This window comes from Lipotes vexillifer, unplaced genomic scaffold (assembly GCF_000442215.2).
Source record: "Lipotes vexillifer unplaced genomic scaffold, Lipotes_vexillifer_v1.1 scaffold67, whole genome shotgun sequence".
Taxonomy (NCBI): Eukaryota; Metazoa; Chordata; class Mammalia; order Artiodactyla; family Lipotidae; genus Lipotes; species Lipotes vexillifer.
The window spans coordinates 1,796,741-1,807,465 of NW_006797638.1; the positions used below are offsets into that span (position 1 = coordinate 1,796,741).

At 37.5% G+C, this 10,725-nt stretch overlaps 1 non-coding gene across 1 annotated transcript; it reads right to left on the reverse strand.

Moving 5' to 3' along the window:
* Positions 1 to 4,761: 4,761 nt before the first annotated feature.
* Positions 4,762 to 4,833, reverse strand: TRNAE-UUC (transfer RNA glutamic acid (anticodon UUC)). The gene has a single exon. It is a non-coding gene; the product is annotated as a tRNA-Glu (tRNA).
* Positions 4,834 to 10,725: the final 5,892 nt, after the last annotated feature.

Consider the following 10,725-nt stretch of genomic DNA (forward strand, 5'->3'; position numbering starts at 1 on the left):
GACTAACCTGTTTTCTTCCTGACCACAATATGAATCTTGATGACAGTGGTGAGTATACAGAATTTTAACCACCAAATCAACAATGCTTAAATCAGAGAGATCCCAGTGGGACACAAGAATGTATAGCCTATACATCGACCACATATGTTACCTCACTTAGTTATAATAGCTCTTGTAGAAAGGTAGTGTGCTGTTTGCAGAAACAACAACCAGATATGGTAAAAAGATAATTTTCTTTTGGCCATATATACTACCAGGATTATAGGTTCTTTGATGTCTGCACTGTTTCTACTCAGTTCTTAATGGCTTCACTTATTTATTAAAAAAATTTTTTCTTGAAGTATAGTTGATTTACAATGTTGTGTTAGTTTCTGGTGTACAGCAAAGTAATTCAGTTATACATATATGTATTCTTTTTCATATTTTTTTCCTTTATGGATTATTACAGGATGTTGAATATAGTTCCCTGTGCTTTACAGTAGTACCTTGTTTATTTTATATTTAGTGATTTGTATCTGCTAATCCCAAACTCCTAGTTTATCCCTCCCCCACCGCATTTCCCCTTTGGTAACCATAAATTTGTTTTCTATGTCTGTGACTCTGTTTCTATTTTGTAAATAAGTTCGTTTGTATCATATTTTAGATTCCACATATAAGTGATATCGTATGGTATTAGCCATAAAAAAGAATGACGACATTCGCAGCAACATGATTGGACATAGAGATTATCATACTAAGTGAAGTAAGTCAGAAAGAGAAAGACTTCACTTTAGGCCAAGTTGAGATTATTTTAAAACCAGCATTGGCTGTATATTTTCTACTGACACAGCCAATATACACTTTTGGGCTGTGACCTTGGAATTTGTCTGTGGCTTACAAGGGATAGAATTTTCTTCTACTAATGTTAGAATTTGCACGTTGTAAAATTTTGTCCCTGTCCTGTTTTGAATTCCCAGCTCTTTAGGAATTTCCTATTATTTGATTCTTAGGAGAATTATGTTACAGTTGTGCTTATTGTTCTTGAAGTATAGTTAACACTTAAAGTTCTTGTCATGCTTAAGGCATGTGAAGTAGATAAAGGCAGAGCCCCTGCCCTCGGGGTATAATTGTCTTTTGCCAATAATTTAACAGATTGTATTTTCTTAATATAATGAATTTGTGTGATTTTATTAATATTACTATAGTAGGACTTTAAAGGAAAAAAGAAAATATACTTAGTTTTCTGTTGCTGTTCTTTACCTTTTGAAAAAATTCTTAGAATTATAATTTGAGCTCAGCCAAAGTGTTAGCATATTCTTTTTTATTCTATAAGTTTCAAGTGTATGGCATTGTAATTTGACATTTGTATATACTACGAAGTGATCACCACCACAAGTCTAGTTGACCCCTTCATCCATTTTACCTACCTCTTCCCACTCATTTCCCCTCTGGTAACCACTAATCTGATCTCTGTATTTATTAGCTTGTTTTTGTTTTATTTTGTTTGTTCTTTTTTTTTTTTTTTTTTAGATTCTACATAGGAGTGAAGTAGTATGATATTTGTCTTTCTCCAGCTGACTTATTTCACTTGGCATAATACCATCAGGGACCACCTATGTTGTTGAAAATGGCAGGATTTCACTCTTTTTTGTGGCTGAGTAAATTTTCATTATACATACACACACACACACACATCCCACATCTTTTTTATCCATTCATATGCCATTGGGCACTTAGGTTGCTTCCATATCTTGGCTATTGTAAATAATGCTGTAATGAGCATAGGGGTGCATATATATTTTAGAAATAGTGTTTTCATGTTCTTCAGATAAATACCTAGAAGAGGAACAGCTGGGTCATATGGTAGTTCTTAATTTTTTGAGGGATCTCCACATTGTTTTAGTACCATGTTATTCTTTTTTAAATTTCTTTTTTATTGAAGTATAGATGAATTACAGTGTTGTATTAATTACTGCTGTACAGCAAAGTGACTCAGTTATACATGTATACACATTCTTTTTCATATTCTTTTCAATTATGGTTTTTCACGGGATATTGAGTATATTTCCCTGAGCTATACAGTAGGATGTTGTTGTTTATCCATTCTATATATACCAGTTTGCATCTGCTAATCCCTAACTCCCAATCCAACCTTCTACCACCCCCCCTCCCCCTTGGCAACTAGCAGTCTGTTCCCTATATCCCTGATTCTGTTTCTGTTTCATAGATAGGATCATTTGTGTCATAGTTTAGATTCCACATGTAAGTGATATCATATGGTATTTGTCTTTCTGACTTCACTTAGTATGATAATCTCTAGTTGCATCTATGTTGCCGCAAATAGCATTATATCATTCTTTTTTATGGCTGACTAGTATTCCATTGTATATGTGTACCACATATTCTTTATCTGTACATCTGTCAAAGGACATTTAGGTTGTTTCCATGTCTTGGCTATTGTGAATAGTGCTCCTATGAACATAGGGGTGCATGTGTCTTTTTGAATTATAGTTTTGTCTGGGTATATGGCCAGTAGTGGGATTGCTGAGTCATATGGTAATTCTATTTTTAGTTTTCTGAGAAACCTCCATACTGTTTTCCACAGTGGATGCACCAGCTTACATTCTCACCAACAGTGTGGGAGGGTTCCCTTATCTCCACACCCTCTCCAGCATTTGTTATTTGTAGACCTTTTTTTTTTTTGGAATATCTCTCTATTTATTTAGGTCATTTTAATTTTTTTAAAATGAGTTATCTATTTTATACATATTAGTGTATATATGTCAATCCCAATCTCCCAATTCATCCCCCCCATCCCCTGCTTTCCCCTGCTTGGTGTCCATACATTTATTCTCTACACTTGGGTCTCTATTTCTGCCTTGCACACTGGTTCATCTGTACCATTTTTCTAGATTCCACATATATGCATTAATATATTTGTTTTTCTCTTTCTGACTTACTTCACTCTGTATGACAGTCTCTAGGTCCATTCACATCTCTACAAATGACCCAATGTCATTCCTTTTTATGGCTGAGTAATATTCCATTGTATATATGTACCACATCTTCTTTATCCATTCATCTGTCGATGGGAATTTAGGTTGCTTCCATGACCTGGCTATTGTAAATAGTGCTGCAATGAACATTAGGGTGCATGTGTCTTTTTGAATTACGGTTTTCTCTGCGTATATGCCATGTAGTGGGATTGCTGGGTCATAGGGTAGTACTGTATTATTAAGGACCCTCCATAATGTTCTCCATAGTGGCTGTATCAATTTACCTTCCTACCAGCAGTGCAAGAGAGTTCCCTTTTCTCCACACCCTCTCCAGCATTTGTTGTTTGTAGATTTTCTGATGATGCCCATTCTAACTCTTGAAGTGATACCTCATTGCAGTTTTGATTTGCATTTCTCTAATAATTAGCAATGTTGAGCATCTTTTCATGTGCCTATTGGCCATCTGTATTTCTTCTTTGGAGAAATGTCTCTTTAGGTCTTCTGCACATTTTTTGATTGGGTTGTTTGTTTTTTTGTTGTTGAGCTGTATAAACTGTTTGTATATTTTGGAAATTAAGCCCTTGTTGGTCGCATCATTTGCAAATATTTCCTCCCATTCTGTAGGTTGTCTTTTCATGTTGTTTATGGTTTCCTTTGCTGTGCAAAAGCTTGTAAGTTTGATTAGGTCCCATTTGTTTATTTTTGTTTTTATTTCTGTTTCCTTGGGAGACTGACTTAGAAAACATTGGTATGATTTATGTCAGAGAATTTTTGCCTGTGTTCTCTTCTAGGAGTTTTGTGGTGTCATGTCTTATGTTTAATTCTTTAAGCCATTTTGCCAAAGCAATCCTGAAGAAAAAGAACAAAGCAGGAGGCATAACCATCTCAGACTTCAGACAACACAGTACAACAAGGCTACAGTAATCAAAATAGCATGCTATTGTCACAAAGTCGGACATATGGATCAATGGAACAGAATAGAGAGCCCAGAAATAAACCCACACACCTATGGTCAATTAATTTTTGACAAAGGAGGCAAGAATATACAACGGGAAAAAGTCTTCTCAGCAAGTGGTGTTGGGAAAGTTGGACAGCCGCATGTAAATCAATGAAGTTAGAACACACCCTCTCACCATACACAAAAATAAACTCAAAAAAATACTGTTATTCTTAATATAGTATCTTGAATAAATAGAAAATGGCATTTGCTAACTTTAAATAAGTTAAAAAAAATAAGATCCAAAAATTTTTTTTATACTCGGTTTAAATTAAGTATGCCAATTATCTCTCTGTAAATAAAAAAATAATTACATAATAATGTTTTCTGAAAAGTGGAATTTATGTTCCTTATTTAGCAAGAAACATTCATTTTTTAAAGAAACTCAATTACAAAGTCTATTTGAGTTACAGTTAGGGCATATACTAAATAGGAAGGCAAAACATGTTTTCATAAATATTTACAGAAATACCTGTGTTTGGTCTTGACCCCATGTTAGCTTTGCTGCTAATATTATTGAATTCATTACAGCATTGAACATGTTTTTACAGTTCACCAAAGTTTATTAAGAGTACTAAGAGTAATTTACTATTTGGCTTTCTTACACGGAGAAGTGAGTTGTTGATACATTTTCTAACAAATTTGACCAATGTAGATAGCTGTTTTAGATGGAAAGGTTAACAAAAATACCACCATTCTCTCCATAGTAATTGCAGTCTTTTTGGACTAATTATGTACTTTCTTTCTTTTTTTTTTTTTGGCCACACTGTGTGGCCTATGGGATCTTAGTTCCCTGACCAGGGATTGAACCTGGGCCACAGCAGGGAAGGGGCCGAGTCCTAACCACTGGACCACCAGGGAATTCTGTCTTTTATTTCTTTATAAGTAGATGTGTGTCAGTTTATAGGTATTGCAATGAGCAGTGGAGGTATAATTTGTATCTTATGAAGAGTGTTTGCATGATATAACAAGGTTCTTTTGAATTTTGGTGATCAGTTGGGTTTTGCATTATTTAAATATTTCTCAAAAGGAGTATACAAATTCCAAAATGAGTCCCTTTTCAATTGGTTACAGTTTTGGGATGTGTATTTTACATTTGTAAGATATTTAAAAAGAGGCAGAAAGCACATCAGTAATACCTGGTAGAAGGTTATAATGGATTATGCCATACTATTAGAGTTAACCTGATGTCAGTCTAAGTTGTAAAGGTAGTTTTTCTGGACTGGCTAGAACTTAGTGATCTGAGGGAATTAGGGATCGGTACTGTACAGCTTTGAAAGCCACACACCAAAGATGTCTGTGACAGCCCAGAGTCACCAAGATCCTATTTGTATCATTCCAATATTGATGAGTTTAAATGTGTTTTGAGTTTTGAAAAATAGTTTTAAAATTCTGAAAGTCCTACATTTTCTAGTAAGGAACTAGTCAAAGGCAATATTTGTAAATACAGTACATATGATCAAGACATTTGTTCTTACATAAACTTGCCTAATTATTTGTTTTACCCAAGAGAAGTATAAAAAAACCTTAATTTATAAATTTTACTTTTTTTTTTTTTTTTTACGGTACGCGCGCCTCTCACTGCTGTGGCCTCTCCCATTGCGGAGCACAGGCTCAGTGGCCATGGCTCACGGGCCCAGCCGCTCCGCGGCACGTGGGATCCTCCCGGACCGGGGCACGAACCCGTGTCCCCTGCATCAGCAGGCGGACTCTCAACCACTGCACCACCAGGGAAGCCCCATAAATTTTACTTTTTATATAAGTAGTAAAACCCTACTATCAACTCTATTTAGCATTATATGCTAAACACATTTCATATATTATTCCCATTTTACTGATGAAGAATTTGAGGCTCAAGCATAGTTAAGTATTTGCTCAAGTCACATAGCTGATAAGTAATAGAACAAGAATTTGAATTGAAGTATTTGTCACTCCAGAACCCATTTCTGACCTGTGCTGACTTCATTGCACCTTATTAAGTAACTCATTATACTACTTTTTGATTTTATGATGGGTCCAGTCATATTCTTACAGGTACATAAAAATGCATAGAGCAACTCTCTTAAAAACGTAGGAAAATCTATATAATTTCATGTTATGCTCATGTCCTGGTATCTATAGGATGCTATCATTCTCCAACGTTTGATTATGTGATGCTGTATGTATAAATGGTACTATATAGGATGAAGGTTGACTCATACCCCCTTAGAGTTTTTTTTTTTTGTGGTACGCGGGCCTCTCACTGCTGTGGCCTCTCCCGTTGTGGAGCACAGGCTCCGGACGCGCAGGCCCAGTGGCCATGGCTCACGGGCCCAGCCGCTCCGCGGCATGTGGGAATCTTCCCGGACCGGGGCACGAACCCGTTTCCCCTGCATTGGCAGGCGGACTCTCAACCACTGCGCCACCAGGGAAGCCCCGCCCTTAGAGTTTTTTGGCACTCAGTTGGTTTAGCTGTTAAAAAGCACTTTTGCTACAAAATTTAAAAATGAATAGCAAGAAATTTTATTTCTGATTGGCAATCTTTCTTCAGAATGTTTTCATCTTTAGTGACTTTCAGGGGGAAAAAAATTAATTTCCCTTTGTGGGTGTATATTTTGCTAGGGCTGCTGTAACGAAGTACCACAAATGGGGGTAGCTTAAGCAACAGTAACTTATTGTCTCTCAGTTCTGTAGACTAGAAGTCCAAGATTAAGATGTTGGCAGGTTTGGTTCTTCTGAGGGCTGTGAGGGAGAGAATCTGTTCCATGCCTTTTTCCATAGCTTGTGCTGGTGTGCTGGCAGTCTTTGGTGTTCTTTGACTTGTAGATGCATAACCCTGACCCTTGCCTTCATCTTCATGTAGTATCCTCCCTGTGTGTATTACTGTCTCTGTGTCCAAATTTCCTCTGTTTATAAGGACATCAGTCATATTGGATTAGAAATCACCCTAATGACCTCATTTTAACTTGATTATCTGCAAAGACCCTATTTCCAAATAAGGTCACATTCATAGGTACTGAGGGTTAGGACTTCAACATCTTTTAGGGGGACACAATGCAACTCATAATAGTAGGCAGTTTCTTCTGAGATAATAGATTTGAAAACTCTATTGTAGTGGTTATATGCATAAATTTGCAGTTTATCAAATCATTGGTGTACTTTCAGGCACATATATCCATAAATGAGTCATGTCTGAATATTTGTTTTAGAATAGGACTGATTTTGCACTAGCATTCTCTTTGTTTGTTTGTTTTTTGCAGTACGCGGGCCTCTCACTGTTGTGGCCTCTTCCATTGCGGAGCACAGGCTCCGGACGTGCAGGCTCAGCGGCCATGGCTCACGGGCCCAGCCGCTCCACGGTATGTGGGATCTTCCCAGACCGGGGCACGAACCCGTGTCCCCTGCATCGGCAGGCAGACTCTCAACCACTGTGCCAATAGGGAAGCCCGCATTCTCTTTTTTTATTCACTAGTATTCTTGTAGAAAATCGTAGGAAGAACAAACGAGAACTATTCAAGAAGGATTTCAATAAATAGTATGTTTGTATGTCTCAATATGTGGGGCAGATAATGAGCTATTGGTAATGTATGTATAAGATCATTATAGCTGGCGACATGATGAAGTTGGGATTTAGGTAGGCATTCAGGGTAAGAGGATGTTACAGAAGTAGAAATGGCATGGGTTTAGGTTCTGATGTAGGAATGAGTATTTTATGTATAGTGGGCTGTGGTGATGAAGGGAACCTTTGGAGCCAATTATGTTGTCGAGGAATCCTGGCTCTGGCCCTTTAGGGTTAATGCCAGTAGTAGCTTTTAAGTTTCAAGGAATTGACCTAAAATTTATTTTTAATTCTAACGTGTGGAGAATTTCAAATAGATTAGGAACAAGAAGAAAAATATAACCTGTAACCCCAATACCCAGAGCTAGTCATTATTAATATTTTGGTATCTTGATACAATTTCTATGAAATTCCTGCTATGCTGTTTCCTTAAGGTTATATCACATAAACAGTTTTATAAAATAAATTAGAGTCTGTCGTATTCTCTAAATCTATATCTGAATTCAAGATCCACTGGGTAACAAACCTAATGGTCATTGGTGAATTGGCTCACCATAGTTCCATAAACCATTAAAGTCAAGTCAGCTTTGTTTCATGATTTGGTCCTGTGCCTCTAGTCTTGTCTTTCCTCTGATCTTTCACACTGCTGCCAAGATCTTTTCATTTTTTATTATTTTTTTTTTGCAGTATGCGGGCCTCTCACTGCTGTGGCCTCTCCCGTTGCGGAGCACAGGCTCTGGACGTGCAGGCTCAGCGGCCATGGCTCACGGGCCTAGCCGCTCCGCGGCATGTGGGATCCTCCCGGACTGGGGCACGAACCCGTGTCCCCTGCATCAGCAGGCGGACTCTCAACCACTGCGCCACCAGGGAAGACCCCAAGATCTTTTTAATGATCATGTCATGCTCTTGGCTTACCTCCTTTGGTCAGGACAGAGGTCCGACATTTTAGCATAATAAGGCATCTCTGTGATCTTTCTTATGCCTTTTCTCCCCCTCATCTGCTGCCTTCCCAAAAGTTTCTTGAAGTTCTCAATATATTGTGTACCCTTTTGCATACCTATAATTTTTCACCTCTTCCTTCTGCTAAGAATGCCCTTTCTCTGTCCCTCTGTTCCGCAGCTACTCATTCTTTAGTACTCATCTCACATGACATTTCCTCTCTAAAGCTTTTATTCTGAGACAGTTTCCCTCCCTTTTAGTATCTGTAGCATTTTCTATAAAACTTGTTATGAACTGATTTCAGAGTATTATAATGGTTATTTTCCATCTTCATCTTTCTTACTAGACTGAGTTATTTAAGGGCAGGGATCATGTGTTATTTACACTAATATCCATGGAACTTAGTATGGTACCTAGTAGGTGTTTGAGCAAAACATTTGTTGAATTAATAAATAATGTTGGACTTCCCTGGTGGCGCAGTGGTTAAGGATCCGCCTGCCAATGCAGGGGACACGGGTTCGATCCCTAGTCCGGGAAGATCCCACATGCTACGGAGCAACTAAGCCCGTGCGCCCCAACTACTGAGCCTGCACTCTAGAGCCTGCAAGCCACAACTACTGAGCCTGCGTGCCTAGACCTGTGCTCTGCAACAAGAGAAGCCACTGCAATGAGAAGCCCGTGCACCGCAACGAAGAGTAGCCCCTGCTCACCGCAATTAGAGAAAGCCTGTGTGCAGCACTGAATACACGATGCAGCCAAAAAGAAATATAAATTAATAAATAAATAAATAATCTTGTCTTTTCATCTTATACTGTCCTGCCAGGAATGGTAGCTGTAGCTAGAATAAGTGATTATTTTGGGGGTGACAGGTGAAGGAGTAAGACGACTAGTTCAATTCAACTTATCAAACATTTATGAAGTATTTAAAAATGGTAAGGTGCTCTGCTAGGCATTGTTGAAATGGGAAACCAATATGAAGAGGAACTTTGGGAGTTTGCAGCCTAATTCCCAATTTTGATGAGTTGGTGAGGGATGATGATAAGGAATGTAATGAAGAGTTGATAAGGAGAATGATCCTTTTAAACAGAATTGTGACTGGAAACATTTGTTACAGTGCCTTAAAATGAACAAAGTTTATTTGTTTACAGGTGGCAGTAGACCTGCATCGCAGGTTGTAGCAGATGTTCTCAACATTTCTCTTGAAATTTCCTTATCTCCGTTTGCAAGAGGAGCCCCAGAGCCTCATCCCTGTGGTAGCTGCCATGTTCTGGTATGATGCTGTGCTCTTCCTCTTCATCCTTCCTGTTCTAACAGAGGATCTGGGGTAGAATTTAGCTGTTTGTTATTGTAAGCAACTGTGTAGAAATGGAAGTGGAATGTTTCAATAATACTGATATTGTGATTTCTTTGAGATTGTGTACTATGCTTTGTTATTTTTATACCTGTCATAGAATCCCCAGGCATAAAAATTTAAAAAATAGTGATTGCCTTGCTCATCATAGGTACTTAGCATTGTGATTTTGTTTGAATGGTATCCAGTTGTTAGCTGCTTCTTAGTGATTTTTTTCTCTTGTTTTTTTAATTAAAAAAAAATTTTTTTGGCCACACCACCTGGCTTGTGGGACCTTAGTTCCCTGACTAGGGATCGAACCTGCACCCACTGCATTGGAAGCATGGAGTCTTAACTACTGGATCGCCAGGGAAGTCCTGCTTTTTAATGATTTTTAACAAATATTAATCTTTTACTCCCTTAAATAATAAAGAAGCACATAACATTAATTTTACTTATACTAAAAACTATGTCTTCAGCAATGTTTAGGTAGCTCCTCAGCTCTTATGAAGGAGATTCAACTGGCAACTGATAAAATTCCATATCAGGAGTATTTATTTACAAAACCTCTGTTCTGCATTAACATGAATGAACACTGAAGCTAGTAACACAATTATTTTTTCTTCATGAAAAGTAGAAGTATTTTTCAGAATTCTGGGAAATGTCGAAGTAATTTTGGCTGTAGTCATACTGCATGTAATGCTATTGAGAATATTGCTAACATTAACAAAAATATTCTGTAATTTCCTCAGTTATTGCTACTGGTGATGAGGGATGAAAAGTTGGCATGCGTTCATGTTTTGAGCATTTTCATTATACACTTTGGATTTTACATGTCAGAAGCAATTTTTGTTTTAGTTAAGACAGCTGAGAACATTTTTACTTAGGGATAGAGGTCAGGCTCTGATTATTTGTATTTTTAGGTCAGTGATATATAGAATACAAT